Below are 26471 nucleotides of genomic sequence, written 5' to 3'. Positions count from 1 at the left end.
CTCTATACACACTGCAAACACAAGCCTTTTAAAAACTTATCTATTTTATTTTTTTAATTGTTTAAATTTTAATTAAGCTTTTTCACAATTTGAATTCTTATGACAGAAAATGTTTACCAGGCAGGTAGAAAGATTCAAAATCTTTCTAAATTCAACAAAGGTTAAGCTCAAATTTATTTATTTTTATTTTTATGACTTAGCTAGAATGCAACAGCTGGACTAAATTAAAGAGACAAACAAATAGATTATGCAAGGACAAAGTTGCTTGATATGTCTTATTTTTTCCACTAAAAACACAGTATCTCTGAAGCTTGTAATCTTGCCAGACATTGCCACCAGTATCTGAATTATTTTTGAAGGAGGCATCTGGATGTTTACTGGTAGTTTTCCAAATGACATCTTCAAATATGAAATGTCCTCAGTGTATTTAGGATTGTTTATTTTTTGAAAGCATCATACTTATATATCTTATATATATACATATATATTTAAAACTATATGTATAGGTGATTTATGCATATATAAGTGTACATATATATATGTATATGTTTATATGTTTGTGTTTATATATCCAAATATATATACATAAACACTTATTTAAGAGAGAGAGAGAGAATTCTGAAAGCTCGGCTTTACTAATATTCATGCATGGTTGGCCAAAACATTAGACAATACTCTAGCTGTGCCAACTCCTGGTCTACTGCAGCAGTTTGTTCCCTGCAATTAAAATGATAAAACCAGTCATATGCTGAAAATGGTTCAAACCATGAATAAAATTACAAGGCCAATGTAACTAAATTATATAAAACTTTTGTTGTTCAATATCAAATTTCATTTAAATGCTGTAATTAATACAGAATAACATTACAGAACCTTCAATGTAGTTTGAAAATTAGATCAATTAATTATACTTACCTTTTGACACATAGCAAGCGAAGTTCTACATAGTCTAGAAAACAAACTAACATTGTCCTTCTCCTCAGACAGGAAAATATATACCAACAAGGACTCTGTGGTGTCACAGCCTTAGTCAGATCTTCTCATGAGAGTTACAGAAACTCAGTATCCTATAGTACAATCTTTGGGAAAGTCATGACTTTCAAAAATGCAGGTGATCAAAGGACCTCTCAGACCCTCTCATGTTGGATCCTATAATCTGGACCAGTGAACATAAGACTTCACCTGGTTTATAGGTTTATGTGAACAAACAATCACATCCTGTCTCACAGGCTCCCAAAGCTGCACAGGTGTAGCTGCATTGGGAGGCAAGCCTGCCCCCAAGACCTAGAAATGACCATGACAAACTTGAACCAGGTTGGTGGCCCCAACACACCATTGAGTATTTCTTCAACGTCTGTCTCCCTAGCTGGGATGTCAGCACAGGGCAAAGAGTAATTTATTCTCATATCTGTGACAGCTGTGTACTGGAGATCCTTTCATTCATGCTTTTGACATGTAAGAGGGAGCTGGAAACTATCTGGATAGAGAAGGTCTACGACAGTGTTTTATAGAGGCAGCTTGTACACTGTATAATTAATCGCCTCTAGTAATATGAGCATAGGACAAATTTATTCAAGAAGGATTAGCAGTCTGTTGGCAGGACTTTAAATTAAATAATGATACTAAATATCTTGCATTCATATTTTTTCCTGCAGCTGTAGTGTATATTTCTATCTGGGTCAGGGACTGCCCTCTGTCCTTGTAGAGTGTCTACACAAGGAGATACCATTCCACCAAGTTCTCTAGACATATATCTTCCATTTCTGCAACAAACTGTGTGAGCTCAAAGTTGATTTTTTGTACTCACAGAGCTCTGAAGTTCAATGAAAAAAAATACTAATCAGACTGGAGATATCAAGAAAAAGTTTCATGCTCTGTGCCATTAATCATTATTGCTCATTTTCCTCCATGGCAAAGTTACTGTAAAATTTGAAGATAAATATTTAATCTAAGTTCCTGTAAATAAAAATACAATGCATTTATAAATTAATGTTTGTTAAATTAGACCCATAAAAATTGGCCTGATGGTTCTGACCCACAGCCAATATTCTGTCTGACAGTGGCTTGTAGCAAGATAAAAGAAACCCTTAAGTAAACAGCTGTGAAATAATATGTGCACATTAAATCAGTTCCTCATATCTCCCAGTCAGTAACTGACTTAAATGCAGTAGCATGATGTGTAAAATTAGTTTTGTTATTTGGAAAACAATCATGCATAATAAGAGGTTTTAAGCCTAGTGTCAATTGTTTTATGGTTTAATGACAGCTTTCAATTGCTTTAATGGTTCCGTCTTCAACATTCTGATTTATCGAACTCCATTTTGCGGTTTCTTCAGGACATGTTGTTTTTATAGTGCTTCTCATTGGCTCCAGTTAGGCCCTGAATCTATGTTACGGTTCAGGAAATGTAGGCAAATTCCTATCTTCCAGTGAATTTTTGCTAAGCTGAATCTATGCTCTGTGTTTTAAGCAGGATCCCTTTTTCTTTCCCCTCATCACATTCACCTTCATCATGACCTTAAAATGGATGAATGAACCAATGACCCTTTTGGCATTACTAGCACAGGTACAGGGACGTGAAATGTGTGTCTTGTGAGCATGATATAGAAATTATGATGGTGCATCTTGCTAACTATATCAAGAAGAAATTATAAGTAAACCAGAATTATTTGTTCTGATTTTTGCTAGCTTGCGTAAGTTATTCAAGAGGATTAATGAAAAATTCTTTCACATAAATCAATACTGTTCTTAAACATTGCCCTTTGTGGGGCTCCTGTTGTAACAACAGGCTTGCTTGGATCAAACCTGTAGCACAAAAGACCAGATTCAATATGGAGGCATCAGAAATGCCTACAGTAAAATGAAACTCTGAAAGGAAGGTTAATCAGAAGTTTGTAGGACTCAGCACAAGTCAGTGCTCTATGCAATCATTTGAAGAAGTAAAACTTCCTCCAGTACTATTTGTACTGAGGAGGCTGCTAAGAAAACAGGGATTTCAGAAGACTCCTTCAGACCAGCAAATGAGAACTGGAATATGAAAGGCAAAATGATGATACTTTGACCCAGTCAACTAGATAGGTAATATGAGAAGAAAGATCCCAGATCAAAAGACATGAGGAAGACAGAGTTAAGTTTGGCTCAACATGTCACAGCAGCAAGAAGCCACTAATGAAGACACAGTTGAGAGTGACACTAGAATTAAGAGTCAGAAAATTGATGACTCTACATCTGAAATTCAGAGAGCTACCAAGAACGTCTTTAACATTGAAATCAAGAATATGATTTACATTATATATGTTTAGCAGATGCATTCAGCCATATTTTGAGTTGCAAAAGTAATCTGGTGTGATATTGTATGAAGGCTGTATGTGTTTTCAGCAGGTTTTATCAGCTCAGATATGATGTGAGAAGTGCTGTGGTAACATGGCTCTTTCTTTTGCTGTTCATTCTCTTCTGACTGCAGCTTGAAATAGAAACACATTTTGGAAGGTATTTGAGCTCACGTGTTTGGGTGCTACAGATTGTTCTGAAGTGGTATGAAGTGAGTAAAATGTTAGGAATATGTCAGCAATCTAACATGAAGGAGAAAAGTAATTATATTCAATCAATGCTTGGCAGCAATTGGCATGAAGCAATGGGTCATGGTGCCTTCCCATCTACCTTCCAAGCCTGAGCCAGTTGAATGGACAAGCACCTGAGGGGAAAAATGAACAACAAGGAAATTCAAGGAAAAAAGATTTTATATTTGCCTGTGTTTGAAAATTGTGGCTTTAAGCTATTTAGAAAAGAAACAAAAAGCTTTTGGGATTGGTCAGGAAGATAACGGATCTAATGTAGAATTTTTAAAATGGCCATATATTTCTTATTTTGGGTTAATATTTCCTGAATGTCCTAACTGTGCATTTTTCCCCTAGATACCTGTCACTGGACTGATCCTGTAAACAGTCTCTAAAGATAGATAGAAAGGCACCAAAATACAGCAAGACTCATCACTTCAGGCTGACTGCTGCAAAGACTTGACTGAAGATATGTGCCATTATTTTTAATGTAAGTATTAATTATACATGGTTCATAGAATCAGAGAATGTCAGGGGGTTGAAATGGACTTTAAAGATGATCTAGTCTCAACTTCCCCTGCTGTGGGCAGGGACACCTCCCACTATACCAGGTTGCTCAAGGCCTTTTCCAACCTGGCTTTAAACACTGCAAGGGACGGGACATCTACAACCTCCCTGGGCAATGTAATCCTGTGCCACATCACCCTCACAGTAAAGAATTTTTTCCTAATATCTAACATAAATTTCCCCTTTTTCAAATTGCACCATTTCCTCTCCTTTTGATCTCTTGGTCTGAGCTGTCTTCTCAAATGCATAGGTGTTTAAACGGAAAATTTTGTTGATACAGTCTGGTCTGGGTAGTGTACGTTAGGGAATTCCGCTTTCCAGAGGAAGATAAGAGCAAACACCCTTTTGGTTTTGTAAGAAAAAATGTGTAAGTGTACCTCTTGTTTTACTGATGATATTAATGTAGGTCCTCATACCCTTTAAGGAAATTTCTTCACTAATGAAAAAATTTTGTGTTTCAGCTGAGTCTTTCTGCTAAAACAAAGCAAGATATAGAGAGCAAGAGTAGAGGTTTGGTGTAAGAATCACATCTTCTAATACCAAAGCAAAAAATTTAACAATAGATTACATCAAAGAACTGGCAGTTCTCTCCAATAAAAATGCTAAATACTGTGTTTATTCATCTGAACTTATTTCTTTGGTTACAGAGAATAAAGACTAATCACTGAAGGTTGAAAGTCAGACTAAGAAGAAAGGCGATTATTTTGCTTTTAGAAATTCACAGATTTTCAAACTGTTTTAAAGTTACAGGATCTAATTAGTATCATTCACACTTCATATAATCCTTTGTGGTTACTTCAAAAACGGCCTCACTTGTTGGTTTTCCATGCCTTTCAGAAAATTCTGGCTGTTATGGAAAAGAGAAAAACTCCTGTTTATACGAAAAGGAAAATATAAAAAGCAGGGAAGAGTATCAAAAAACAGTTTGAAGTCTGGTGGTGGTGATAAAATCAGAAATAAAGTTTAACTAATAAACTGAAATAAGAAGGCAGCTGGAGAAGCAATAAAAAGCAGATGAATATTAGCTGTTGGTAGCTCTATGTACAGTGATTACCTCAAAATAATAAATTAATAAAAAATACAACATTTATAAAATTCTACATTAGATCAATTTTCTTCCTGACTTATCACAAAAACATTTTATTTCTTTTCTAAAGAGTTTAAAGCCAAAATTTTCAAACACAGGCAAATATGCTAACACATACAATTCTGCTGACATATGAAATCAATGTAATTTTTTTTTACAGCAGCACTGTTTGAGAACAGATCCTACTGCCCTGGCACTGTAAAATCATTTGCTTTATGTCATTTGGCTAGAGAGTGGTCTGCTTTCATTTAGTTCAATGGCTGGTGCTGATAGCATCATGTTTAAAATATAGTGCTAAAGATAAAGTCTTTATCACATGTATGTTTGTGCATAAAGGAGTACTTTTCATGATATCTGATTCTGGAAAGAAGCAGGACTACAACAAAAAGAATTCTACAGAATAAAACAGTTTATGTCCAAAAATTAATCTTCCTAGAGAATTTTAACTTGAGCATCTATCTCCCTGTTCAAAATGTCATCTTAAGAGAATTCAGAATTGCTCCAGGCTTCTCAGCCTGCATATGGAGATCCAAGTCTTCATAAAGAAATCTGTTAGATGATCTGCAACATATTCAGCAGATAAATATAAAGCTCTTGCTCTCATCATTGATCTTCCTGACTGGCAGATCATGTGTAAACAGAATGATTCTAGTCTGATGGCTTATTACATATTTACATGAGGATGATCAAGAAGAAAGCTCCCTTTAATTAGATGGTGGGACCCTGTGGGGTCTCCTGCACATTTGATTTCCCCCAGAGCAAGTAATTTAAATCCTATGAATCATTGAAGCTCAGTATGCCTGTTGGGTTTTGACAAGTGTCTCAGTGTCCCACTGAGGCTAAAGCAAATGCAGCTGGAATGTATTTTTTCCCCAAAATGTGAGTGCTGTGCAGCTTTTTATCTACATTTCTAATTCTTTTTTCTAAATATAAGGACCCATAGATAAGACATTCATAGTAAGTAGCTAGAGTGAGACAAATTAGGTGAAAAACAGCGCTTTGATATCAATTATAACTTCTTGACACGCTCTTTTAACATGCATTCAATAGTTGCATACAAAGAAATTTGACATTCTAGAGCTTCAGGCCACAGTATTTTCTCATTTGTACTTCTGCAAGTCATTGTATCAGTTCCACCACCTCACAACAAGAAAGACAATGAGGTGGTGGAGCAAGTCCAGAGAAGGGCGGCGAAGCTGGTAAAGAGTCTGGAGAGCAAGTCTAATAAAAAGTGGCTGAGGGAGCTGGGGTTGTTCAGCTTGGAGAAAAGGAGCTCAAAGGAGACCTGGTAAGTTTCTGGAAATACCTGAAAGGAGTTTGCGGTGGGGGGGGTGTGGCAGTTGAGAGACGGGATGCAGCTCGGTGCAAGCAAAAGTCCAATTTATTGTTTCTGCAGCATGGCTTATATACCTTTATAGCCTTTAAACAAAACTTTCCATTCCCTTAGTAAAGAGCACAACATTCATGTTTCCTAGCAACATTAATTAACTATCATCTTGCATTATTTCTCTAAAGCAAGACACAATGTAATATATGACATTCCTTTTACTCAGTCCTTCAAAGACATGTCTGCCACTCCCATGGCTTCTGTCCCACTAAGGTCAAGATATCCATACCTGCAGTACTTTCCGCTTGGCTTCCCAACTGCCTCTCCACAGCGGGGGTCAGTTTCTGCTCTCAGGTAACAAGTGACAGGAAAAGAGAAAATGGCCTCAAAATGGAACAGGGGAGGTTTAGATTGGTTGTTAGGGAAAATGTCTTCACGGAAGCGGTTGCAAATCATTGGAACAGACTGAGAAGGGAAGAGGTGGAGTCATCATTACTGGAGGTGTTCAAAAATTATGGGGATATGGCACTTGAGGACATGATTTAATGATTAACATGGTGGTAGTGCTAGGTTGACAGTTGGACTTGATAATCTTAAAGATCTTTTCTAACCTTAAATATTCTCTTATTCTATGATTGCAAACTTACAGGAGTTACTCAGGACTTACAACAATATAATAGCTGTCCCATTATTAACTTTAAAGGATTTTTTTTTCCCAACAGAGAGAATATATTCAGTAAAATCAGTAACTGTTCTGTTGAGCTAATAATTGGGGGAGAGAAATAGTAAGACTCCCCAGCATATGCAGTGCTACATGGATGTTCACCTTAGAAAGCACTTCAGAAGCACAGTTGATAGGGGAAGAGCAGGTTGTACCGTCTCTGCTGTTGAAGGTCTCTAAGAATACAAGAATTAAATTTCTCTGATAATCAACACAGGTAAAGTTAGGACAGAAAAATGAAGTAGATTCCCTCTTGCTATCTTTTTAAAATATTTTCCCATGCTTTATGTGATTAAGCATTACATCAGTCATAGACCTTGAGTATGGATGGGGCTTTGAGCAACTTGGTCTTGTGGAAGGTGACACTGCCCAGGGTGGTTGGAACTAGATGAACTTTAAAGTTCTTTCCAATCCGAAAATTTCTATGATTCTTTCCTATGAGAGAAAATCCATAAAGAATAATTTGTGAACTCAAGCAGAGGCCCAGACTGTGAGATTTGTTTAGAACAGCACAGGTGCTATCTGTGCCATTCATCTTAAGGACAAATCACAAGTCAATCATTGTCACAGTTTCCCTTAAATTACCACAGGACTGTCTACACAAGAGCTTAGTTATTAGCCTATAGCTCCCTAAAATGCCATTTCCTTAGAATCTCAAAGAATGTCTTGATTTGGAAATAATCCCAAACAACGTGAGAGACAGAAATGCCTGGAGGTGGCAAAAATAGAGAAAATGAAATAGGGAATGAAACATTAGAGAGTCTAAATCTACTTTTTTCAAGGATACTGGAACAAATAACCAATGAATATTTCAGTAGGCAGAAAGGCAAAAGAAGCCAAATTTTGCATGAGTGTGTTTCTCAAAGTTGGTCTATTATGCACATTCTCCATTGTCAGTGATGGGTAAACTTGTGTAGTGATTTTCCATAAAAGGGGGCGTTTCTATGTCCTACTTCTCTACAAGATTGCCTGTTTTCTTTAAACTTGAAGGAATTTACTTTTCACTCAGATACCTAATTTGGCTGAAATCTGTAGGATGTAACAGACAGACAGACACACAGGCTGATCATTCGATTGCTCCCTGATGAATTGAGTATGAAGGAAAAAAAAAAAAAAAAGGAATTATAGAGTGTGTGACTGTATTAGTAAATGAAATATGCCAGTGGCCGTTTCCTGAGATGAACTGACACAAACGGCCCATGTTCACCCCAAAAAACTATCCAAAAGGAGGTACTCATAGGCAAGGAATAGCCACAAAAAAGTGTCTACAATTTGATAATTCTTTAAGCAAGTTTATGCATTGTTTGGGAAGGTTTAGGCCAAAACAATGTCAGGAACCATTTTAGCAGCTGGGTTCCTGTGTGTAGAAATAGCCTTGTCAGAATTTAATTTGTTCATATAGGTATAGGTAGTATTTACTTGATACACACGTCCAAACTTTTTTATGTCTAAGAATTTCTTTGAAAAGTTTTACTTACTATGACTACCATGTCATGCAACTTACTCAACTGTGAAGTTTTTAGGATGCACATATGTCTACAGCTCTCCCTTCTGTTTCATTAATTTTATCAACTTGCTGATGATGGAGCCAGAGGTGCCTTCTGTATGAAATTGTATAGCACAATCTGTGATTGTCAGCCTCTTCTCCAGTTCACTTTGTTGATGTTCTGCCTTAGAAATATCTCCTTATATACAAGCAAACATCAGTTCAGCTGATTTTTTTTCATTCATTGGGATTGCCAGGACACGGAATGTGTCCTCAATAAGTGTCACATTTTTTCCCATTTTTCAACATGATGATCATGACACAAGTGTGTCACCATTAAAAAAAATTAAAAAATAAAATGAGTGTTCAGGAAAAGTTGAACTCAAAATTGCCCAAGCAAAAATGAGATAGAATAAATAATACAGCTTGATCAGCATTCCATCTAGAAAGCAATTTATAGAAACCAAGAATATTTTCCTAAAAGACAGACTCGATGGAAAAGTTTTTTTTCTCTTTTAACATGAGCAAGGAATGGTTGTCACATTGCCTTTCCATTAGTTTTACCTAAAACCATTTTTGAATGGTAGTAATCATCTGAAAAATTATCAGAAGCTCTTGATAGGAATATTTTGGCACCAGTTAAGGTATAGAAAGCAGTAACTTGAAACATGCTGCACCATGTTTCCAGCTCGTAGAATTTGCCACTGCTCCACTGACTTCCAGAAGCACAGATTAAATAAGGTGTTATTAGTCCAGTAGCACTAAGGTTCTCAAAAAATTGTTAAGATTCATTAATGTTGCTTTGGGACTAATATGTATGAGTTTGATGCACTTATTTTCTTAATTATGGTGACATTCTATGCTTTATCCTTTCTCTAGGAAAATAACCTTAATTAAATAGAAACATAACCAGCTGCTGTGTACACCTCTTGAAATATGAAGTCACTTTTTCTTGTTCAAAAATATATTAGAGAATTATTTTTCTTTGTAATAACTAGAGAGAAACCAAATTCAATGAGAATCTATAGGAGATATTTCCCTGAGGCTACACAATGCTGATGACTTTTATTTTTTGAACATTTTTTTTCCTGAAGGAAACAGGATGGATGGCATCTGGGCAGCACTGATTTTATACAATCATGTTGCCTAGTCCAGGCTTTTCAATAAATGACCCTGTATGTAAAATGAGGGGAAGTCAGATTTGAGGCTGGCTTGGGGAAGCTTTGAGAAGCAGTAAAGATGACTGGTGGAGACAGCTGGGCAGGACTCTCTAACTGGCTACTTCTCTGCAAGTAGCTTTCTGACATGCATAGGGCCCATAGGAATGGTGATATGTCATAGAAGGGTCCCTGCTTTCTCTGAAATGTGCTGTTGTTGAAATGTCACTGCCTTGTTGAAAAGCCTAGGGAGTTCCAGGGAAACTACAGAGTTTTCAATAAATGCTTTGATGCTCTGTTTCCTCTCTGTTACTTTCTGGTAGTCTTCAAAAAATGGGACCTGCTACAAAAAAAAGATATGTCAAGGACACGGCAGTGTGGTGATGACTTGCATAGGTTACTTTGAAAAGTGCCATGCTAAAGAGATTCTATCACTCTTGAATGATCTGGGTGGTGTCTCAGCTCTTCTGGACCTAGCAGTTTCCCTGCAGGTGTCAATGGAGTCAGAATTACATTCTCTGGTTTATGTATCACCTACATTGTGCAGTGCTATTGCCTTAAATACTTTCTGGTACATTACAGTATGAAACTTGTGAACATACATGGATTGTCTAAAGTAAAAGAATCAGACACCAATAGCCTCCTTTGGTTTTATACGAACTTATATAAATGCTTTTAATTTTTAAAATTTTCTTCTCTATTTTGGAATAATCACATAATTAAATGAAAATTTTAAAATTATTCTGCGTTGCTAAGCTATGCAAGACTTCATTTTCTCTGAGTCTTGATAACGCAAATTATACATGAAATGCATTTGTCTTTGTATTTAAATATTCTAGAGCTTAATCAATGCAGCAGCCTTGTCCCTTGAGATAGGATACATAAGAAGCTTTGTAAATGATATTTCGTTTGACTAGGACAGGACATTCATCCTCCTGAATTACATTCTGGTGGAAACAAAGTGATGAATTTAATGGAATATATGCATATTTTCTACTTCTGCTATTAATACATAGCTGGGATAGTCCATCATCTCCAATTTTTGCAGGAGATAAGAATGGGTGGAGACCCCCAGAGCTTAATTCTGAGTTGCAAAGGCAACTCAATAAGATTTTCTGACTCTTCTCCCTTATGAACCTGTTACTGAGTCAGTTCTATTGCTTATACTAACATGTAATGCACAAGAGAAATAGTCTAAAACACTTCAGCTGATTATTGAAGGAGATTGGCACATACATCCACAAGTGTGTTTCTGTATGAATTCAATGTGTTACACTGATTTAAGGTAAAGAATATTTTGAGGTACTTCCACAGTATTTCCACATCTCCTACCAAGAGTGGATAGAGTTAGTCGTAACAAAAAATAGTAGCTTTATTAAACAGTGCTTGGAAGGACAGGCACCATGACGAGTGCTGTAAAATGATTGTAGGATTATAAAGTGTATTAGTCTGAGCTTGCCAAACCATCACTATAGACAAAACCCTATATTTTTTAATTTTAAAAAGTGCCTTTATGTGATTTAAGGTTCATCGTGATACAGAAAGGAGCACAGAGGCACAGTGACGAGGGGGAGATCCCCAATAAGAGACGTCGGCCTCAGCTGCTGTTAGGCTTGTCCTAGGAGAACCTCAGCAATAGTGTCTAGGTGTCACATTAGGAAGACTCACAGGCAAGAAAGGTCAAAGTGTTTGGTAAGGAACAAGCATAGGGCAAAGGGGTAAAATTACAAAAGGGGCTGGTCACACATAAACAGGTGGCTGGGCAGTATCTTGGTCCAGACATACTCTATGCCTGATAAACCTAGTCCATCCTGTTTTCTTATTAAGTGCCATTTCTATCTGTTTTCCTGGGTGAGGGACTCTCTATCACTGTGCATGTGTGTGTACAGGTGTACGAGTGCTGGCAACTAGCACGGGACCAAGAATCAGAACCTCAGGATCTATCTGTCTGTGGTGTCAGTGGCTGGAGAGACCAGAGCATGTGCACATTGTGTGTGTATGTATGACAGTGCATGACTGCCAGCCAGGATCAAGCTGGGATACTCAAAGAGAAGGATAAGGGGCTTGGGAGCCAGTTATTGGAGTGGCCATAAATCTGTGCTGAATAGCAGGGAGACTGATGTGGTCTGAGGGTTCCTGGAGGAAGCAACTGCTAGACAGGCTGAGTGGCTTGGGACAGCCACTGTTCTTAGTGGTAGGACATACTTATATAAATAATATGGATACCCACATATTATATATATATAGAGCGAGATATATATATATATATATATATATATATATATATGCTTCTCATTATTAGACCTTTACCATGAATTGCCATAGAAGGGGATAAGATTAGTCCATTTGTACCATCTCCATTTGTATGTGTGCTATTGTCCGTCTTAATTTGTGTGGCCAGCTGTGTATATGTGTGCATATTTGGTACAGTGTGACTGTGCCTATCCAGGTTTGTCCTCATCCTTACTTCTGGCTTGACCTGGGGACATGAGGGTGCTAGCAGCCTCACTTCTTTCTGCCTATTCAGTTCAGAAGCCTCTCAAACAAATACCTTACTGTCGGCTGGAGGTGTCACTTCAATATGTTTTTGTTTGTTGGGTGAGCAGTTGGTTGATAGGTGAGGTTTAAAGAAATATGCTAAATGGCATTGTATCTGGCTGGCAACCAGATACAAGTGGGGTCACCCAAAGCTCAGTTTTAGAGCCAATGTTCTTTAATATTTTTATAAATTATTTGGATGCATGTACCTTAAATTTGCTGATGATATTAAACTAGGAGCTGTGGACTCCATTGAGGGCAGAGAGATGTTACAGAGAGATCTGCATAGACTGTAGAGTTGGACAATCACAAACTGTATGAAATTCAACAAGAGCAAATTCTGTTTTTTCCACCTGGGATAGAAAAATCACAGTTATATATACAAGTTGGTGGACAAGAAGCTAGAGAGCAGCCCTGTAGAAAGAGATCTGGAGGTTCTCGTCAATGACAAGTTGAATATGAGTCAACAGTGGGCCTTGGTAGCCAGAACGGCCAACCAAATCCTGGGCACATCAAGTACAGCATCAGTAGCTGGTCGAGGGAGGTGATTATCCCACTCTACACTGCACAGGTCCAGCCTCACCTTGACGACTGTGTACAGGTTTCAGGTTTGGGGTCTGAAATATTAGAGAAACAGACATCACACGCTTAGATTGTATCAAAAGGAGAGTGGCCAAGATGGTACAAACTTTCAGAGGCAAGACTTATGAGGGGCAACTAAAGACACTTGGTTTGTTCAATTTGGAGAAGAAAAGTCTGAGGGGTGACCTCATCACAGCCAACACCTTCCTTAGGAGAGCAGTGAAACGGGAGGTGTTGATCTCCCTCAGGTGACCAGTGATAGGACACAAGGAAATAGTATTAAGTTGTGTCAGGGAAGCTCAGACAGGATACTAGGAAAAGGTTCTTCATGAAGAGGTGGTTATTCACTGGAACAGGCTCTCCAGGGAAATTACACTAAGCCTGTCAGAGTTCAAGGATTGTATGGACGGTGCCCTTAATCATATGGTATAGTTTTAAGGTAGTCCTATAGGAGCAGGGAGGTGGACTCAGTGTTCCTTAAGGGTCCATTCCAACTTGAAATATTCTATGATTCTGATAAAGAAACACACAAAAGTTAAAGAATAATTTCAAATCTCACAGCTGATGCTTTCATTTGGCACTCAAGACTTTTTTTCCCATCACCTTTTGCATCCTCATTGCACCTTTCCCACAAAATCTCCCAAAAGCAATCCACAACAGGGAATAAATGGGATTCTGTGAAAAAGATAAGAAAAGTGCAAGGAAAAGCTAAATTTCATCAGAAATTTTCAGCTACAGGATGGACTGCCTGACGTATTGCAGAGAAAAGGGAGCTCATTCTGCTGGCATTTATCATTGCTGAAGATGTATGTAGTTGCATAGCACAGCAACTTGACTCTCAGAGAAATGATGGTTTAGATTTTTGTTTCTACTAAAGAGAAATAATCCTCACAGATGATGGAACTAAGAACTACAAGAACACAAAAATGATGAAGGAAATATTTAATTTCAACATATTTGCATGTCAGTATATGAGGCCAAGCAGCCTTCTGTGAGGATACTAGAACAAGATTTGGGTAACCTCAGTTCAGTTCCATGTTCTTGCAGAAGATTCTCACAGTATCATCAGAGTGCTCACCATGGAGTGGTTTTAATCTTTCTTCTGGCCCTTAGAAATTTATGTTTCAAATTTTTTGGGAAAGGACAGCTCTCTCAGTGGTCAACGTAATTTCTTTTTCTGTTTGAGCAAAGACACAATTTCATATTAGCATCTGCCTTCTGAATGGCAAAGTAATCTTGACATGGTGTTGATATTCATTACCATCTAAAGCAATGCCTATGCTAAGGCTAATTTTTCATCACAGATGTTGTGGTTTAAGCTCAGCTGGCGACTAAGGTCCACACAGTCCTGCACTCACTTCCCCCACCAGCAGGATGGGGAAACAAATCAGAAAAGTAAAAGTGAGAAAATGTGAGAGTTCAGACAAAAACAGTTAAATAGGTAAAGCAAAACCCCCCCACACAAAACAAAACAAGGAATTCATTCACTGTTACCCATGGGCAGGCAGGTGTTCAGCCATCCCCAGGAAAGCAGGGCTCCATGACATGTAGCAGTGACCTGGGAACACCATCACTCTGAACGTGTTCCCTCCTTCCTCCTTCTTTCTTCAGCTTTGTATGATGAATATGATGACATACAGTATGGAATATCTCTCTGCTCAGTTGGAGTCACCTGTCCCAGCTGTGTCCCCTCACAATTCCTTGAGCACCCCCAGCCTATTTGCTGGTGTGATGGGGTGAGAAACAGAAAGGTCCTTGACACTGTGTAAATAATCAAAATATCCTTGTGTTACCAGCAATGTTTAGGTCACAAATCCAAAACACAGGCCTGTACCAGCTACTAACTCTAACCCGGTCAAAACCAGCACAGCAGATTGCAACTATTCTGTATTCCAGCAACGCTGTGCTTTGCACTCGTCTAAATAATCTTCTTCCTTACTTTCATCAGGCATCTGTCTACCAGTCATGCTACAGTTTTGCCAGTGTACTTACTGTGTCTACATGTGAGGAGCATCTGTTCACCCAGACGTGTTGAACGTGGATCATATTACTGCATACTCCTGATTGCAGAAACAAGGCTGGCAGGAGGCCCTAGACCTGGCCTGAGTCTCTTCAGCCATCTGGTACTTGCTGGCTTTGTAATCCCAGACCATGCCAAGATTTATAACAAAAGCACCGGTTTTACAGATAAAAACAATTGACAATAGTGGCTTTTTGCACAGGAATGCAAAAATCAGAGAGCATAATGTCTTTCTGCTGACAGCTTCCTTCAGTCCCATCTGGTATTCTGTGTGCTCTGATTGAACCCATATACCATTAGAGGCAGTGACACATGCTAACAGTTGCTATAGTTGCGCTCCAAATACAACTAACAAAATCTTTCCTGAATTGTAACTTCATGCCACTTGAATGTCTCCTATTTTTATGCCTGAATATGGAAGTTTCTTCCCCTTCTGTATTTTAAATACATTCTTTTTTTTTTTCCAAGATTGCATGATGAATTTAATTACAGCAGACTGATAAATAGGAGTTCCAGTAGTATTTCAGTCTGTAGATTTTGTATGTGAGTTACTTCAAATATCATTTCATTGCATTATGAAAGATTTTTTTTTTTTTTATTTCCAGGAACTACACAATTAAAATGATTGTCCTTTGAGATGAAAAAAAACCCCTTACCTTCTGTTTTCCTTTTTCATCCATTTAGACTACTGTTCTACAGATTTTTAAGAAAAAATTTTGATATTTTCGTATATGCTTCTTCGGCTTAGTCATTGCTGAATACATGACCTGGATAACATATCAGTTTAATTTCTGCAATATTTATTCAATCCTAGGTAAAAAGATAGATGTAATACAAATTCTTTGCAGGATAATCTATTATACTGCAAACTTCCTGATATCCGTGAAAAAGGATTTTTATATCGCTACTTGTATGCCACTTCCTGATGAGCCCCAGATACACTGAAGATCCTGATGTGTGACTCCTACTTAAGATTAGACCATTTGTTTCATATGAAAAAAGGTTGAAATTGCCTGACCTATTTTTATTAACTTTCTTTCTCACTTAGCAGTAAGAAACTTTTCTCGTTTCCTTTTTTCCCCCTTTCCCTTCCTATTCCTCCACATCTAGCTATCGATTTACAATCGCTGCAGGGCCAGCATTTCTCAGAATATATAACAATGGGTGATGTTTAATCAAAAAGCAAATAATAAAGGGAACAAAGGCTTCAAAATCAAGCTTTTGTGATAAAAGCCAGGTGAAAAAATTCTCTCATGGCGCACTATAAAATGCAGGTGTTCTACAGTGTGGATGTTCAATCAACATTACATGAAGTCTCTTGCAGAGAGGATGGCTTCTCCTACAGTGGGATTGCTAACTCCAGGGCCTGGCAAACCTCCATTCACACACCTGTTTTACCTGCCCTACTGTGACTGATAGGAAGTCATTTGTCCATTCTGTCCCCTTGCTCTCTGTGAGTCTCCTTGAGGTTTTGCGGTTGGGCTTGGGAATTTTTTGGTTTATTGTTTGTTTGTTTGTTTTAATGGAGAAGGAGTAATTTGGAAATCTATGCCTTGGCCCCACAGTGACAGCTTTTGCTGTCACTCTGCACTGCACTGAACACAATCATGGGGGCAAGAGATACTACTCTTTGTCCTCTGACATTTTATTTCTTTAGCTATGATGGACGTGATAGAAACCCTGTATTTTCCAAACTCCTTTAAAGACAGCAAATTACAGTAACTTAGAAAACTTAGTCAAATCAAAACATTTTTGAGCCAGAGAGAGCAAGATATCACAGGGAAAAAAGGATTTAGCAAAAAATGGGTCTGTCTCACATTGCAATCTCTCCTGTCAGTCTTCTATAAATGCACCTTTGCTCAATTACCTTTGTTTCTGGCTTGAAGAAGAGATTTTACTGTATACTCTTCCTTTAACATGACCTCCATGTGTATCTATCAGTGCCTCAAAAAAGGAAAGAGGAAATTTTGGAGTTTTGGAGGAAATTTATTTGAGAAGAAATACAGTGAAGTGTCTGTGTTAATATTGGCATGTAGGAGTTATAAATGCATGTTCGCTACCAATGAAAGGTAGACATATTAGCCCTTATTTCCGGGGGTGACATCTCAGGCAAATTTAATTACTTCAGCAGGGTTTGGGTTTTTTTCAGATAAATGTCTGTAAGACCAAGTAGCACCAGAATGACAAAGGTAAGTCTTTGTGACATTTTATAAGGTCTGTGATGGGAAAACACAATGTGCATGAGTCTTTTCAACTATGCTTTCTTTAACCTCTACATTTCTATCTGTATCTAATGCAAATATATATTTCTCAGAATCAGTCACTGTATAACTGCCCAGAAGAGAAGGATGTTCAAGAGAGATTCTTGGTATTTTTTTGCTAAATTTGAATCAGTTTTGAACTTAAGCTGTAAAAGTTCAAGTGCAAGAAGAATTGCTAGTGTGATGTTCACTATTAATGCTTCAGGATCCACAGGATGAACCACCTTACTCTGACTGAGAGCGCTGCAGTGATAACATTATCCCTCAGTAAAGTAAGAACATATTTTAAATTATTGTCACTTGACAAAGCTGATATCATAGACTTTCTCCTCTGCAGCGTTTAGAAGAAAGTTATTTGATTTTTTTGTCCCATGGATTATTTCTGTGGAAAAATGTATATGTAGAGGAATAGGGTATTTTATCCTTCAGACAAAATGAATAGTTTTGTTCAGCTCTCAGTGTATGCGCAATAATGCTGCCTGTGAATGTGAAAAGGTGAAAACGCATAAACTTCACTGATTTCTATATTTACATTACAAAAATGTGATATCTGATATCCACTGTCTATTTTTCTATACATATACATAGAAAATATGTGATTAATGTATACTGCTACCATATACCATATTTCTATACTGAAAAACATAGCTGAACCTTTTTTTTTTCACCTTATCCACTCTGCTGGCTGTATTATTAGTAACATACATTACAAATTACTTCTTAGACATCCAGAAATGAGGGAGACTTGGAAAGTAGGGAAATACCCATGTGTGCCCCAAGAAGAACACAAGCCATAGAGGTTCATTCATTTAACAATGTTTTCTACTAGATATGGTAAGCTGAGGAGTTAATAATTTCTCTCTAAACCTTTGATGACTCGCTACAGCCCTATCAGCCCTATCCAGGCACTGGATCTTCAAACAAGCTCAAGTAAAACTAGTATTCTTCTGTTCTTAAAACAGAAGGGTTTCTATAATTTTTTACCAAATGGTGGTTACTCCAATAGGAAGAAATTAAAATGTGGTATATAATCTACTTATCTGCCACACTCCACAGAATCAAAAATTGGTTGGTGGGCAGCAGCTTAAACACATAAACCTGTTCTTTTCAATTCTTTGCAGCATGTGTTATTTCAAAGGTGAAACACCATACCAAGTTTGAGAAACAGTTTGCTAGGGTTAGGGTGAAATAACCATACAGGAGTGTCCTTTGACTGAAAAACCTTAAGTTATTCTGAAGAGGATCCCAGATATTAACAATAGTAGCTGTGAGAGGGGAGCTGAAGGGTAAGAGATGTATCAATTCATAGACAGTATTTCCAGCAGTACAGTTCATTATGTGATCTTAAATTCTAATGTTTTCTACACAAAGTTTCATTCAGGGTTCTGTGTTTCAATGTAGAATACTAGACAGCTTACTTACTTACTGATAAAGTAAAATAAAACCAAACACCCCTTTGCAGTTTCACAGAGGCAACTATCATGTTCACCTAAGAAACCCTACATTGAAACTTTACCTTTCAAAGCAATTTGATTTAAATCAATAGTAATATTCAGAACCAAAATGCTCAAATAATTTAAAATCTGTGAGCCAAATTCCCTGCTTTGACAAAGATGCACTCAAGCAATCTGTAGCACAGAGACTGAAGAAGTTAGAAAATGTCACTTTTTAATTTGATCTTTATGAATTACTTATCTGTTTCATACAACTAAGATGAGCTAAGGTATTATAAGACACCTTTGAACTTGGATTTTTTTTTCTGAGAGAGCACCTAGGGGTGTAGAAAACTGGATAGAAGTACCTGAGGCGTAAGTATATAATCCAAGAATTTACTAATAGCAGATTTCAGTAAATCCACCAGCACTCAAGTCAGAGAGAAGGGGAGTGATGATTTGAGGATATTTTTCCCTTTTTGACATTGATAATTCATACATGTAAGGTGATTTGGAATGAAATAAAACCAACATCAAATATTTGTGTTTAATTACCCAGCGTAACAGAATGGACTCAAAGGTGATTGCACGTCTTTAGTGAAGTTAAAAATAGTCTCACATGAGACATCAAAGGGTCTTTGACCATAGACAAACTAAAATTAAAACTATTAGTGCTTATATTAAACATATGCAGTAGGATAAAAAAAGAACCACATACCATTACTGCCATAATCACAATATGATATTTCAAAAGCTGTCCAGAAAAAAAAAAAAAAAAGAAAGTAGAAAGATTTTGAAAAATCATTGTGTTTTGGCAAAACTTTTAAATGGTATTTTTCTTACGATTTTTTGTGAAGCAAACTCATTGTTCCTTATGTACAGTTTGTTGAGAAACTCAGGAAAAAATTACTCTATTTTTACACTGAATCAGAATTTCAACATCTAAGGGACTTCTGTTGTTTTGGGTGGGGGTTTTTTTTGATGAGTTATGTTTTGGTTTTCTCTACCCATAATTTAAATACCACATTTATGAGTGTCTGAACTTAAATAAAAATAATATAGGAATACTCCATCTATGTGTAAAGGGAAATTTTTGGAAAAACTTAAGCAGGAGGCATTCTAAGCTGAAGCCAGTACAAATACAGCAATAACATTTTATTCTTATCTGGCCTTTTATATCATGCATTCTACCTTATGATTCAGAATAATGCAAAATTAAAAATGAAAAGTAAACAATATTTTGAATGCAGGAGAAAACATGAGTAAGTATATCTCTAAAACACCTTCCATTTGATGTATTTTTGTTTTTCAAGAGCACAGTTTGTCCTATAGTGGGAAGAAACAGAAAATGAGCTATTCACACCTTATTTGGAACCCATACCTTTGTCACTGTATTCAGTTGTAGGATCACTGAATTCACAGCTCAAAGAGTATGTCTAATACACGCCGAGGAGATTTCAGGTGCAGAATGAGCATACTCACATTGAAAATAGACAAATGTCTGCCTTTCATATTGTATGAAAATTATAAACTCATTTAGGATATTATTTCATATATATTTTACATATATAGTCACCAAATTATCTGCATCTGGTGCAACTGGCATTCATTCCAGGACAAAGAAAATGAAGCAGAATGGCACTGCTGGATGATTCATCCAATGAGTAGAAAAAGGCAAACATCCGTTCTCCTTTCCTGATCCCCTTTATAGTGTTTGATCTGACTGATTTGCGTATCCTAGTACCACCCTTTAAAGGAATAGTATGTCAAAAATGGTTTCAGTCCTCCCGTAAAGGCTCATCCTCTGTGCTGTAGCTGAAACCTGTATATCCTGTTCCTAGGCTACTAACAAGGAACAAATACTGAGATATTTGTAAAATTTACATACAACCTTCAGGAGACCGGGAATGTGACATACCAGCCTATTACAGCTGGTGATGGGGTCCGAGGCTGCGACCCAGGAAGAGATGACCGGTCTGGGGAGATGGTCCCGAAAGGAGTCGCCTTCCCAAGGTCCGGTGTCTTCCTCTCAGCTGCTGGCAGAGGGACCCTTGCAGAGACTGTCAGCACTTTAGTGATTATCAGCTCGTGATCCCAGCTCAGCTCTGCAGGGCAGCCTCCAGGCCAAACCAGACCGGAGAGAGAGACGAGATGGCCTGTATGGCTGGTTCCGCACAAAGGTAGCTTTATTGTTGGTCCCCTCCGGCAAAGGGGGAAGCCAGGGACGGGCTCTCTCTAAGCCACAGGGGCCAATTGATCTTGCTTTTATAGGGATACAGGGGATCAGCAAGGGACCAATGGATTACAGGGGGTCTGGGACAGACTAATGGCTTACAGAATGATCTGCATAGTGTCTCCCAAAGGATTGTGGGTCTACCTTTCCTCGCCATGACCCAAAAGTAGTTGCCTTTCCAGGGAGTCCTGCTGGGAGATTGCTGAATCTCCTTATCTCAGCAGACATCCCTCCAGGGCAGTGGCTGGGCATACCCCACAACTCCCTCCGGGGCAGTGGCTGGGCATACCCCACACCAGCCTGCTTCCCTAAGGCAATGTACAGACGCATGATTTACTTCAAGGTTGGCTCAGCGTTTGTATGAAATATACTCATGAATAAAAGAAGTCAGTGCAAGGTAAGACGGGAGCACGGAGATCTGGAAAGTGGCTGTTACTATGTAGTTTCTTTGGAAATGAATTGATGGTCTTGCTTTTATCACCACCAAAACGGTATTCAGGATAGTTAAAACACTACCTCCAGGCCAGAGGTCACAATTGGCATCACCTTCTTTTATTCAAGGAAGAAATATTCATCTTGCAAAGGAGTTGAAACTTACTGGTAACCCAAATGTCCTAGGAGCTAAGAATTGTTACACATCTTAGCACTATGGCTGTGGGGTTTATCTAACTTTGCTCATCTAGCTAAACTGGATATCTACATATGAACTTCAGTCAAGAATACAGAAGCTCCAATTAAAAAAAACCCTAAAACAACCAATTAAACAAAACAACACCAAGCAAAGTAAAAACCCCACAAACCCATAAAAGTTTACCAAGGAACTACTCCAGTAAAGACTCTACATACCTTTCTTTGCCTGGGGAGTTAATTCATGTATGAAATGTATGCCTTAGCATATGCCTGCAAGAAACACACTTGCTGTGGATAATACGTAAAAACCTGGTCAGAAAATAATAAGAGAAAGGGATTAGAATTTTCCTCATATTTTTAAATGCAATATTTTTGACTTAATTGTGCTTTTTAAGAAACAAATTAGCTTTCAATAAGCATATAACTTAATTTAATAGCATGCAGTCAGACAGGACTTGGGACTGTTATGACATTTCCAGCAAAAAGCTACTACATAAGAAGGTTTTTAAGGCCAAAAGAGACCTTTAGTTATTCTAGTCTGACCTCCTCAGCATAATAGGCCATGAAAATTGTTATCGTTTTATGTTAGGGCAAAAATATGGTCTGTTCAAAAGACAATAAAAAGTTCTATATTAATGAACTATGAAGAAGGCTGGTCACTTAAATTGGAGAAGAGCGGTTGTAAAGATTAAAAATTAAAAAATTAATATCCTGTCTAAAAATAAGAAGACTGAATATAGGCTAAGTCAGCTTCTATTTATAGTGACATATATTCCAATTTTAAGCACCTTCAAGGACAACGACTTTCAATTTCACTTATTTCTTCGGACTTTTTTATACATCCCATAAATTAATTCCGTGAGATACTGTGTTGTAATGGGGATGTTGCAACATGTGTATCAGACAAAGAGGCCTGTAGAAAAGAATACATATGGACAGGTTCTTGGTAGATATTTTCAGAGATGTTTATTTCTCCAGCCACATGGCTGGGATCTGCCAAGGAAACCGTGTCAATCATGGAACCAGAGGGTCCTTGCCCGCGCAGGGGAACACAAAACAACCAATGGGGAACAAGGTTGATCAGGGGCAGGGAAACCCTGTGCCTCCCCCCCAGGGCCCCTCTCCCAGGACAACATGGCAGGGGGGAGGAACCCCAACAATACTGAACTCTACAAGTTTATCTCAAATACTTTCGGTGTTTAGTGCTCATGTTGTGTGCAAAAACATTAATCTTACATGAGCACTAATGTTCGAACTACAGAATGATAGTTTATATCAACAAAATAAAAAGTTTTATCATTCAATATACTATTTCTTACATAACTTACACTTGAAACCTCCTCAACAATGTGTATAAAGTCATAATATAGTTTAATTCTTTACTTTGTCTTCTACCCCCAAATTTTTTCAATTATATTATTAATGATTGACTAATGATGCTAAAATATCTGGTTTACACAGAAACATCAGTCTAAGTGCTTCAGTTTGTAACTTCTTTAGTGATCTATTAATGGACAATGTTCCAACTGAACTGCTGAAATGACTAAAATACAAGAAAAAAATGTATTTTAAACATATAATGAATTATGTATCTATTAAAGGAATTATAGCATGTATATGGACATACAGGTAACCACCAAAATGCATGTGAATGAACTAACACTTTGTTATAGAAAAATCATGGCAGATTTGATAACTCAGAACATCTGTGTATGTAACCTGTAAACTCATTAATATCAGGTCATAGTTCAAAGCTGCATAAACTAGTTCCTCCCTTTACCCCTAAAAAAGAATCCCAGACAAGCTACCAAAATCATGAAACTTGATATTATCTATACTGAATTTTGCCTTTTGTTCAGAAATTTATGTTCAGTAGCTGTTTCATTGTTAAAGAGAATACTGTAAAATTGCTAAATCAGCGCCAACTCATGAACAATTCCTGATAGTGATATTTCCAGTACTGATATTTTTCCTATTTGTTAGTCCATAGCTCACTTTTTCTGCAACTGCTTATCTCCCTGTGACTCTCAGTCAGAAACTACATGGTGTCAGAGGCCAGAGGGCTTTTATCGTAGTTGAGTACAATATGAATGACCATGAACAAAGTTTAACCACTGTAAGTTTGTATTCTAGCTCTCAAGGGGAAAAAAACCTGTCCTGAGTACAAGGAACACAGACAATCTTCATAACAGTCAGGGCTTTCGGAGATTCTCTGTGCTTGAAATGCTATGTGGATATAAAACAATGAAGCACATGTTTTTTGTATTAAACAGAAAAAGTTATGTCCCTTATTGGTCACTGCTTTCAGAACTCTGTGGTAGATATGTTCAAAGTGCTGTGCTGCTGAGATTGTGATTAATGGCAGTTATCAACTTGGACTCTCAAAGTGCCATAAAAATTATGGCAATCAGAGTATTTATCTAACCACTGATGTATGACATATAAAAAAATGGGGAAAATGTTAATGCATGCTGAGCATCATTAGTAGATCAAACTTTAAAAAGCATTTTTGGTGTATTATACTTTGTGATGGGTTAATTATAGTGCTTTAAGCTCCTTTAGCAAGACATTTGGATATTTGACTCCCATGTAAGTAAGTGGCTCTTCATAGCTTAACCTGTTACTGTCAGAGGTTGAATGGGTACAGAGCTAACAGAAAAAAAAAGCTGAAGCTGATGAATGTGGGAAACACTGAGGACGTCATCATAGTACTTCTCTTTCTTTACCACCAGCTCTGTTATTTGTCTCACTGCAGTCACAAATCTTGAGGCATTTATTTCTGGTCCAATTTCACTTCTACTCAGGTGTCTGAGCTTAACATTCCTCATGCTTGCAGGCGAAGTTATCTGATTTCAAATTTAATCAAGGATAAGAAGGAATGACAAACAAAGTAGACGGTTTAGCAGACAAGGCACAGGGATTTTTTTCCTATTGATTTGCAAGATTAACTAAGAGCTTTGTAAAATAAAATGGGTCCCAACATAAATATAGTGAAACTATCATCTGTAACTTTTTGCATAACTGATTGGAAGATGAATCCACAAACCCAGATAAACAATTCTTTGCAATGTCTATCATCATTCAACTAAAATGATCAAATACGCTAAGTAGCAGATGTGCTCTTGCTTTCCTCTGTTGAAGTAACAAAATTTGCATTCATTTTTCTGGAAGCAGAAATGTCACAGGCTTCACAGCCAAAAATGTGGTTATATTAGTTCAAAGGCCAGCAAAATAGTTAACTCCTAATTCCAGATAGAAACTAAAGCCCAACAAAACCATCAGCTAGTACAATAAATAGCCTAGGAAGCAGGCCAGATATCTCTATCCCTGACTACATACAATATACAGGATATGTGTAAAGATAAAATTCATGTATATTCAATTGCAAGATTCAGATCCAAGAACATCCTGCCAGGAAACAATTTTCAGAATAAATGGAGATTTTCATATCTGAGGGATCAGTCTCATTGTTGCCATGGAAACAAAAAGAATAAATCCCATGCAAGCTTTTAAAATGCATGGTGGTGACAGCAGGGACTATTAAGTACAAAGGACTTGCGTATTATGTGAAAAATGTCATTGAGCCTCTATTCTTCTCACTCTTAAATGTAGTACAACTTAATTAGTAAATTATTACAACATTTGTAAGTATGTTAAACACAACAAATATAATGTGCCCTAGCTTCTTTGCTTCATATATTTGGTGTTTCACAAGACAAAATACGAATGTTGAATAAGGATTAGATTTTCAGAGGCATATCATGTAGCCTAAAAGCCAGGAGTATCAGTTAACTGTAACAATTTTAGCTGTTAGGCAGGTAACTATGAACTCCTGTCCCTAAGGAATAATTTCTTCCTTGTTTTCTAGCAAAGCTGCCTCTGGAGCAGGGTGGACCCATGTTGCCAGTTGCAGCAGCTGGATCCAGGTTCAGGACCACTTTACAGATTTTCCCTCTAGCTACAGTCTGTCTCTTCCCATTTAAGAGCAATTCTCCTTTTTTCGGCACCAATAAGTATCCTTTTTCAATGTTACCTGCTTTCCTTCTTCCTCCTTTAAGTGACAGGCCGAATGGAGGACCTATTACCTGTTAAAACCATTAGCAGCAGACCTTGACTGCTCAGAGTCCTTGAAGGTCTGTGAGAAGCTCAGTGGGTACATTTTAGACACACGCAGCCATATCGGTTGCCTTCAAGCAGCGTAATTGGGTCAGAAAGAGGCAAACTCAAAGTATCCTCCCTGTGGAAAAGCCGTCACTTCTACAGCTGATGGAACCAAGTCCCTGGCTCCTGAATAGGGAGTATTTCAAAAGCAGGGCATAGGAAGGGGATGGAGTACTGCAGTCTGAACGGGCAGGCCGTAAGTTTCTCGTGTACATTAGAACTCCAGTGGCATGTTACCTCCCCTGAGGTGAATATTAACTGATCAATAGAAATGGGAGATGATTCATAGCTCCCTGATAGCTAATCAGTGCTCCTTGTGTCAAGCAGATCACGGGAGCTGGAGAGAACCTGTTTAGAGCTTTTGAGTATTCCCAAGGCAACACATCATCAGAACAAATAGTAGAGGAATTCAGGGCACTTCAAACACCTTAGTGTTTTTGAAGTCACATTTTCGTCCCTGACTGCTCTCTTGTTCACTGATGCAAGGCACCAGTGACTGCACATAGTGATAGCAAATTATGACTTCCACTGTGGTAAAATGAAGTTTCAGTCACAGCCAAACAAGTTGGTGCAGTATGGTATGTGTAAGTGTAGAAAAGTTTCCAAAGAGCAATTCCATATTTAAACCTGTTGCAGCAAGCTGCAGAGGCCCATGTAACCCGATACTGCTGAGACGCTTGATTTCCTTTGTGTGCAGGTATGATTTACTTT

At 37.7% G+C, this 26471-nt stretch overlaps 1 long non-coding RNA gene across 2 annotated transcripts in view; it reads right to left on the bottom strand.

The window, feature by feature from the left end:
* LOC116447824 overlaps nucleotides 1-26471 on the bottom strand; it is a 99567-nt gene that overhangs the window by 6408 nt on the left and 66688 nt on the right. The window contains exons 3-6 of one of the 2 annotated variants that reach the window (XR_004241702.1): nucleotides 21816-21908; nucleotides 15015-19490; nucleotides 14517-14783; nucleotides 617-13057 (exon numbers count right to left, since the gene is read on the bottom strand). This is a non-coding gene — a long non-coding RNA (uncharacterized LOC116447824). Of the gene's footprint in view, nucleotides 1-616; nucleotides 13058-14516; nucleotides 14784-15014; nucleotides 19491-21815; nucleotides 21909-26471 lie in introns of those variants that run through there. The other variant, XR_004241705.1, reaches the window with a different exon arrangement.

Source organism: Corvus moneduloides, chromosome 1, assembly GCF_009650955.1.
Source record: "Corvus moneduloides isolate bCorMon1 chromosome 1, bCorMon1.pri, whole genome shotgun sequence".
Classification (NCBI taxonomy): domain Eukaryota; kingdom Metazoa; phylum Chordata; class Aves; order Passeriformes; family Corvidae; genus Corvus; species Corvus moneduloides.
Note: the sequence above shows the minus strand (reverse complement) of the source record. Positions and strands in the feature narration are given on the sequence as shown.